The sequence below is a fragment of the Phodopus roborovskii genome, unplaced genomic scaffold (assembly GCF_943737965.1).
Source record: "Phodopus roborovskii unplaced genomic scaffold, PHOROB, whole genome shotgun sequence".
In the NCBI taxonomy this organism is placed as follows: domain Eukaryota; kingdom Metazoa; phylum Chordata; class Mammalia; order Rodentia; family Cricetidae; genus Phodopus; species Phodopus roborovskii.
In genome coordinates, this window is record NW_026126410.1 from 34,787,808 (window position 1) to 34,797,279 (window position 9,472).

Genomic DNA, 9,472 nt, shown 5'->3' on the forward strand with positions numbered 1-9,472 from the left:
ACATAAACAAAAATGAAACTACAGCCAACAAGAACAACATCAAGCAAGAAACTAAATGACCAGCCACGGGTAATTGGTAAATTACAGAAATTATTCAAATACTAGGCTTCTCACATCAATCATTGATTAAGAAAGGGCCTCATGGCCTTGTCAAGAGGACAGCTGGATGGAGCCAATTACTCAGTTGTTGCTCCTTCTTCCCAGGTGACTCTAGTTTGCCTCAAGTTGACAAAAACCAACCAGTACACACAGCAAGTCTTTTGATCCACTGGGCCATCTTGTTGGGCCAGATTATCATTGATTTTTGAGATATGGAATACTACATAGTCTAGATGGGCTTCAAATTCATGATCTTCCTGTCTCAGCTTCTCTCATGCGGGAACTAGAAGTGTGCACCACCAATGCTAGCTGTAAATTTATTTTTTCACACATTAGCTTTCTTTAGAAGCCTGTGAGCTCTTTTCCTTAGATTTGCATGAGGTGCCAGGATCTCACAGTGCCTTCAGCAAATGTCCAAGCATACACCTGAGAAACAGTGACCACCACATGGCCAGTGAGTGTGAGCCCATGGGGCAGACCAAAGACCAGTACAATTAAAAACAAAAGTAGCTTCTTGTTTTAACAAGCAGTTTCTCAGCAAGATTTTATTCTGTACAAATGGAGGCCCATTCCTATCACTGGTTTAAGCTGAAATCTGGCTTCATCTTCCACCTGGACATCTTCCTCCCACTGGCTGTCATCAGTGCAGCCCTGCCAGCTACCCAGACCCACCACCTCCCTTCCCCCAGCTATTACCACCTTCATCTCAGTGGCCTTGCACGCCATCCAAGGAAGGCGTGTCTCTATTTGACCTTCTGTGACAGCAAATTCCTCTAGCTAACCACAAGCTGCACAGAGAAGTTATTTCCTTTGATTTTTTTTTCTAAATTTTCTTTTTAACCAGTTACTCTCTTCTAGAGGAATGACGTTAGAGAAGAAATCACTACAGTTGTTTTATTGTTGAGGGGTGGTGGTGGTGGCTAAGGGACAAAAGTCATTTTAAAACACTTCCAGATTTTCTGGTTCAGTTTTCACGTTTTTCTTCCCCCCACTAAATGTAGGAATATATGTCCATTTCACAAATTTTCTAAAAATGAAGAAACCAGGGCCTGCAAGCAATATGCATCCTGCCACTGAGGTTCCTTAAGAGGACTTAGTGTTGGTTGGCATAAGGTCACATTAACCATGTTAGCTTTTTGGCATTAATAATCACTTTTTTCATCTAAGCTACTAGTAGCCAGAATCAAATATAGGTCCCTGTAATGTTGTGATGCCTGAATCATGACTACCTCCCAGGCTGAAAAAGGAAGTGAGCAATAGGAAGGAGCCGAGACAGCTGAAGCTCCACAGGCAAGAGAGGAAAAGTCAAAAAAAAAAAAAAAAAAAAAAAAAAAAAAAAAATCCATAAGGAAGTCTTACTCCTACCAGGAAGATTTCTCCCACTAGTTGTCTCTGGGATTAAGGAAGAAGCTGGGTGGCAGTTGGGGATGGGGGGGGGGGGACAACCATAGCAGCATGAGCAATCTAGCTCCCTTTCCCAACACCTGTGCATTTCAAAACTCTGTGAGTCCTTCTGTGCCTCCTACCATGTGCTCACAGCCAGCCTCCCCTCTCTGGAGGAGACATCGAGTTCATTAGATGCGTAAGAGGAAAGAGTACTCAAAGTGATGGGCTTTTAATATGATGGATTTGGTTTTGATCAACACAGAATCATTGCATGGATGTATGACGTCCAGTGAGATATCTAGATACACACCTGCAGTGTGCAGTAATCAAAGCCGGAATTTAGTGTTTGCACCTGAAAGCTATGACTCTTTTTCCCTAGGGCACCTTCAGGAAATGCCAAAGAGGTTTCAAAATCAGTGGTGTGTGTGTGTGTGTGTGTGTGTGTGTGTGTGTGTGTTGTGCGTGCGCGTGTGTGCACACGTGTGTGTCAGAGAGAGAGATTACTGCTTTATTCAGAAACACTTACATGATGGAGGAAAGTACCAATATTGAAAGATCAAACATTTACCACCTCAATATCACCTAATAACTGCTATTAGCAATGATAGACCACCCTAGGCTTATTTACTCATTGGAATAGCACATAAGGTTGTATAAATTAAAATAACCATTCAAATGGTACTTTCTGTTATTTTAAGAGACAAGGGAAAAAGAGTTCTTATGAGATGAAAGAGAATGTCAGGATCATCTTCAGTATTTTGATGGTTATGTAATTACATTTCATTTCATCTAAGCTGAAAATAATGTTTTGACATTGCATTTCCTGTCAAACTATATGATCTCATATCCTCCACCAAAAAGAGCTGACCTTTCCCCTGGATACCTATTAGATTCTCAGTTTTTCTTTTTTTACTTTCATTCTTCTCATCATCTTTTTTTGGGGGGAACTGGGGATCAATCCCTGGGATCTACTGTTAAGTTCAAAGCCAGCCCTTCAGAATAATTCCCTTGGCCCCTAAATACATTGGTTTAATCAGCTTGTGTTTCAGAATTTAACTTCTCTCTATATAATTTCTACAACAACATAATGGGATTTTTTTCTAGATTCAGTTGGTTTTGTTGTTGTTTTTGTTTTTTGTTTTATTTGGTTTTTTTCTGCTAGAATATTTTCTTCTGTAACATCTTCAAATGTTGTTTTGCTATGTTTTGAATTTTTTTTCACTTTTTGTTTTTTTCTGATTGATTTTCAGTTCTCTGCTCCTGGGAATTCTTATTTGCACCATGCTTGTCCTCTTTGATCACTAATTCTTGTCAAGTCAATTTTAAAGGCACATATATTCCCTCTGCATTCGATGATCGTCACAAGTGCATGGACCCAATGTTTGCTAGGCATTTTGTTTTATCCTGGTCTCTTCATTCACTTGCTGCTCCCATTGTTCATTTCTCCACATTGAAATTGTGACCACCTAGCCCTCCGTTGTCCTATCGGTGTTAGATCTCCTCTCTGTTTCAGTCAGTTGTTTCTTATTATATTTTTGACCAACTTGTGCAGCTATCTCTTGAGTTGTTATAAAGCAGTCTGGCAAAGATGGGCAAAATCAAGCATCTGGAGTTGAACTGTGCAAGTCCATCAGCCACCTGCTGTTTCTCAGAGACCTGACCACAGTTGTTCTACAAAATTAAGATAGTAATACTTGACAGCATGAGCCTGAATAGAATATGTAAACAATTTGAAACAATGCCTAGAACACATTAGATACTCGGTAGGTGATCATTACAAAACAACATACCAGGGTATTTTCTTGTTTCCTAGGCTGTCACACACATACAAGTAGTACCCATCTGTCTCTTTCATGCTGTAGTTCTTCTTTTTTGTGTGAAGTTCATTTGCTTAGCTGTTTTTCCATGCCTTATGATTTTGTAATGACTAACGTAGACAACTCGGGTCTTTCATTTTCCTGATAAGATCAAGAGTTTCTCTGGGTCTGTCTCCCTACCTGATCATTCTATCTCTGGTCTGGGACATTAGACTGTGACAGGAAGATAGATGGGAGTAAAAAGAGGAGCTCTGTTGAAGTGGATTCTGCTAGTCTGGGTCTCTGTTAAATGGTATCTGCCCAGGCTCACTCTACCCAGCTGAGACTGTGGCCTATGTTCATGGAAGATACCACAGCCCCATTATTTGGTGATGAGCCCTGAAAAATGGAGAAATATGAAAAGTAGAATGGCTAAGCAGAATATGTTAGAGACTTCTCTATTGGTGAGACAAAACACCAAGCCTGTGTTCAACTGTGCTTACAGTTTCAGAGGGTTGGAGTTCATGAGAGCAGAGCAAAGGTGTGGTGGTAGGGACAGCTCAGAACTCAAGCTTTGATCCACATATAAAGGGCATAAAGATACCCTGGGAGCCCAGCATGGTGGTGCACACCTTTACTCCCAGCACTCAGGAGGCAGAGGCAGACAGATCTCTATGAGGTCAAGGCCACCTCATTTACAGAGTGAGTTCCAGGACAGCCAAGGCTACATAAAGAAACCCTATCTTGAAAAAAAAAAAAGTGAAGAAATAGAAAAGCCAAGGAGCAAAACAACAACAACAAAAAAATACAGTGTGAATTGGGAATGGCTAGAGTCTTTTGAAACCTCAACTCTCACTCTAAGTGACACAACCTCCTCTGACAAGACCACTCCTTCCCACTAGTTGGGGACCAACTTTTCAAACATAGGATTCTATAAGAGCCATTCTCATTCAAAGCACCACAGTAGGATCTTTGATCCTGCAACTTTTCTCGCATTTCCCCTAGACCTACCCTTTCCCTGCCTTTCTCTCCAGGCATGGAAGGCTTGATGAGCAAAGCCACATGGGAGCAAAGCCTTCTGTTCCTCTTCCCATCTCTGTCCCCATTATGAAGGTAATAGTGGAGACTTGCCTCTTTCCTCGTTGATATGCCCTCACTTTTGTTTTCAATCTACTCCTTAAGGAATCTAACAAGAGAAAGCTTCTGTGCACTGAATTCACAGCTGCACTTTCTAAGACCACAATGCTAAGACACTGCTGGAGCCATTGTGGTACTCTATAATTCAAGCAGAGGATGCTTTCTCTTCAGTTTCTATCACCAATAATGCAAGCATGGGACGGTCATGTGTGCCTGTAATTCCATCATTCTAGAGGCTAAGATAGAAGGATCAAGCAAGTTCATTGTTGCCCTTGGCTATATAGCAAGGCACTCTCTACATCAGAACCCAAAGCATTAGGTGTCTTACATACAATAGAAATTTATTCTTAAGTTTCTACAGGCTAGAAGTGTAAGATTAGTGTGCCAATTTGAGTGAGTTCTAAGAAATTAGGTTGAGGCCTCCACCCTCATAAACCAATTATCTCCACAGAGGCTGCACCTACAAGATGGCATCACAATGTAAAATAGGACTTCAATATATGAATTTGGGAAGGGGGTGAGGGACAACAAATACTCAATCCATTCTAGCCATAGTCTCCAAGAATGCCCTGAGATCATCAGATGAAATGGGACACCATTTCCAGGAAGCAGCTTTCAGAAGAGGGAGAAAGCTTTTGCCTCATGGAAAACTGGCAGCCTTCAGAATGAATCTCCTCATGTTTAATTGACTCTGATGAGTAAGTACTTTCACATCTATTGTAATACTTGAGAGTTTGATGCATTGACACTATGCTAAACCCTAAGACTTTAAAAGTCCTCATGGTTTGAAGCAAAAATCAGAAACAGAAAGCTTGGGGAAAGATGGTTTTCTAATAAAATAGACCCCGTTATCTAATACATTTTATCTGCCCCAAGTATGAAAGGAAAAATCAGTACCATGGACCCTGGTGAAAATATGCAAAGGCAGAACCATTTGAGACTAGTGTTAGGTGCCTGCCATGATGCCTGCTGGAATAAAACCATTCTAGGCATTTCCCCAAAATCAACTCTGATGGTGACTGAATAAAGGTAGTCATTAATTAATTAAATGTAATGACTGTAATCGAGCATTTATTTTGCAGCTTCTGTGTAGAAGGCTCTGTGCTGGTAGCCAATCCAAATGCCTCTGAAATAGCACATGGTTTTAGCCACTGAGCCTCCTTGGTCACCTCCATGCTGGTTTCTTATTGTGGTCGTTTAACAGAAACTTAGTTCTGGGTGTTAGAGGTATGATCTCTCTCTCTCTCTCTCTCTCTCTCTCTCTCTCTCTCTCTCTCTCTCTCTCTCTCTCAAATCAGTGTGTTAGCAAGGCTGGAAGTTTCTGTCATTTTCCTCTAAAATATGTTATGCCAATTTTTCTCTTCTCTCCCTCTTCCACAAGATTGTGAGTTCCCTCATCATCCATGACACTCTCATCATCTCAGAATGCTTCAGTCTGTCACAGACACACCATGGGGATGAAGGCTTGGATGCCACTGATGGTCATAAGACCGAGCCTAGCACACGTGTCCTCAGTCAGGTACCTCTGAGCTTCCATCGACTTTTTACTTTTAATCAACCAACTCTGTAGTTTATGTTGCTTTTATCATCAACAAAACCTCATAAAGTCCAAACAAGTCCCTGACCAGACCCAGAAGAAGTAGACTCCTACAGTGTGCTCAGGGGAGAGAACTTCTTCATGACAGAAGTGAGATCCAACAGTTGCTCATGTGAAAAATACTTGTGAGGGATGTTGAATCGAGCTCCTTTGCTGGGAGCTTTACGAGCTAATTTGAGATTGGCTCCAGGCAACAGTATTCAGATGAGAGCTTGCGTCAGCCTGAACCCTTCCATCTGGACCCCAGGAAGAGGAAATTGGGTAGGTGAGGTCAAATTCTGTTGCTTTAGTCAGCTGGACTTTGGGAGACTCCTTATCGCCATCACATCCTGCCTGATACAGCTGTCTTTGCAGAGGAGTCAATGTCAGGGTTGGGGATTAAACTCTGTGGTGCAGTGCTGGCCTAGCAAGCACAAGACCCTGGATAGGGTCTTTAACTCCAGGGTGGTGAAGAGGGGGGAGATGGGGAGACCAAATAACAAGAGAACGAGGGAGAGAGAGACCAAAATGGAAGAAAGAAAAGAAAAACCCCAAGCAGATGAGTATATGTTTAAATCTAAACAGGGGCAGAGACTTGCAATGGAATTCCTATAACATGAAAGCAGAAATAGAGGCCACATGAGAGATGGATGGTGGCCTGCAAGATAGCCAGCTAGACAGACAGGGAGAGCAGTGTGGGAGGGACACAAATGAGAAGTATGGCTTGTAAGTATGAAAATGCTATAATGAACCCCAAACTTTTATGCTAACTTTAAAAATATAGCAATAAAATCTAAAAGAGGTTTGCATTTTTTTGTAATAAGATTTCATCTATTTCATAGTGATCACGATTTCAAGGCCATTTCTGATATCTAAGAATCTTGGTCGATTCATACTTTGTCATTTAAAAATCTGATAAGTGAAGGTCTCAAGAAGACTCAGCAGCTCACAGTACATGCTGCTCTGGCAGAGGACTTGAGTTTGGGTCCCAGCACCTCCATCAGACACCTCAGAATTGCCTATAACTCCAACATTAGAGGATCTGACATCATCTAGACTCCACGGGAGCCTGCACTCACACATAGATACCCACATGCAAACAGGTTTTAACGATACATGTGTTTAAAATCTGATACAATCTCCTTATCAAAATGAATGATTCTTTAAAAAGCTTATCAGGACAAGGTCAAATACACTGACCACTTGAAAAGTCTTCTCGGAATAATATTGACCATGAAATAAAGTTATTACAACACATTATCATCCAGCCTATGATTCTTCCTCTCAAGTGATAATGCACAGGGGTTTTCAAAGTCCTTATTCAAGTTTGGCAGCGTATTTCCATTATCTATCAGCTGTGCATGCATAGAACACTTTGGCATGGCAACTCTACTCTTTTTGAATATAGGCTGATTCAGCAATCAGTGTTCCCTCTCCCCGAGTATCCCTGGATCATCTGATATGCCATCCTAAAACTATAGAAGAGTTCATCAACTACCACTAATTTTCATGTTCTGAGACTATTTGAAACATCAGGTATTTTTAGACTTCTTGAAACTTGAGATAGCAAAAGGAAATATGTGAGGCTTGAATACAACAATCCCAAGCAGAGACAAAGAGCACAGGAGTTGCACTGGGCTGTATTTCCTTCTGATTGTTCTGCCTTTCACAACTCAGAGGAGCTGGGGGACAGCTTAGAAGGAGTGGTCCTTGCTACTTAAGCCCTAGGACCTGAGTTCAGATCCTTAGCATACACATTAAAAGCTACATGTACACCTGCAGCCCCAGTGCAGAGAGACCTTAGGCTTTGGAACAGTACAGAGACAGCCAGGAGGTGCGAAGACAAGGGAATGTCTGGGACTCTCTGTTGAACAGACCAGCCAAAGGCAGTGAGCTCAGGGTTCAATGAGAGACCTTGTCTCACTGAAGTAAGACAATAGAAGAGGACACTCAATGTCTCCCTTGGGTCTCCACATGACTCTCTCCCTCTCTCTCTCTCTTTCTCTCTCTCTCTCATACACACACACACACTCACTCACTCACTTACACACACATAGCTATATCTGTCTGTCTCTGTACCTCTTTCTATCTCTGTGCCCACCTCCCCCCCCCCACACCTAGTTTTCCTAGAGAAGAAAAAGAGGAAAGATACATCCAGAAGTCTACTTGTTAATGTTTTTCTTTTTCTTGGTATCTTGTGACAGAGTTTCTCTGTGGAGTCCTGGGAGTCCTGGAACTTACTCTGTAGACCAGGCTGGCCTGGAACTCACAGAGATGCCAGAGTCTCCCTCATACTCCTGAGTACTGGGATTAAAGGCATGTGCCACCACCATCCAGCTCATCCGGTGGTCCACTTGCTATCCTTACTCTCTGGTAGGTGAGAACCCTTTAGGGAACTTAAGAGACCATTAAATGGTTAAGTGCAAGATACCCCAACCCAAAGTACAGAGGTGAATTCAGTCTTTATTACTCTCGAGTTTGAGGGTTTGGACAACTTATTCCACTGCTAATCCTTGGTGTCCTCTTCCCTAACATGGGATAATTACAGGATCATCTTACACTGTCATTGAAAAAAGATCAGAGACTCCAGAAACATTGTCAAACTGAAGAGCTCAATAAATATATTCATACCAAGTAAGAGTCCCCTGTTTTTATAAGCCATGGAGACTGACAACCAATAAGTTAGTTTTCTGGCCAGTAGTACATGGGAATGGCTCATCTATTTCTTACCAGAGTGTTATGTAAAATAAGTGAGAAAAAAAAAAAAAACAAAAATGAAGAGTTAAGTCCACTCCAGATGTTGCTTACCGCCTGGGGAATGTGGCAGCAAATTCCTTCAGTATGTTTGCTTGCCTTTGTCATCTTTCTCCCTAATAAGCAGCTTTTACTCAACAACTCAGGTCATAAAGATCAGACTTATTGCAGTTTTATTTGTAAATCTTACCTGGAAATTTCAGTTGGTTGGAGATTAAGAACAGCAGATGTGCGAGATCTAGGAAACGTCTCCTTTTCCTGTAATTCATCCTCCCTTGGGGAAGCCTGGTTTTCAAAGTAAAGACATACTTAGGATTCCAAAAAGAAGAAGGGCCAAAAACCTTCAAAGTCAACAGTCCGTGCTATTTTGGCCATCAAATACCTTTAAAGAAAATGGACTTTTAAAATCTGACAAGGGAATGAATGTAGAACTACTGTTTCTGATTTTTGTGGACTTGCTTAAATATCCATAAAATATTTATGGTAAGCAGTCTAAAAGCACCAACCATGATCATCAAGTCTATTTTTATCTTATTGATCAGTTAACCTAAATAAAATCTTAGGTGCCCACAAGACTGACTTGTGTGCTAATTTGGAGGTAGAGAAACATATATGTAGTCTTTCATGTCTACTAACATCAGTGATATAGAGCCTATCATTATTGTCTTGTATAGATCCCTAACTTTACTTTGTGGTCCTTTAGGTTTTCTGGGAAAGGAACCCT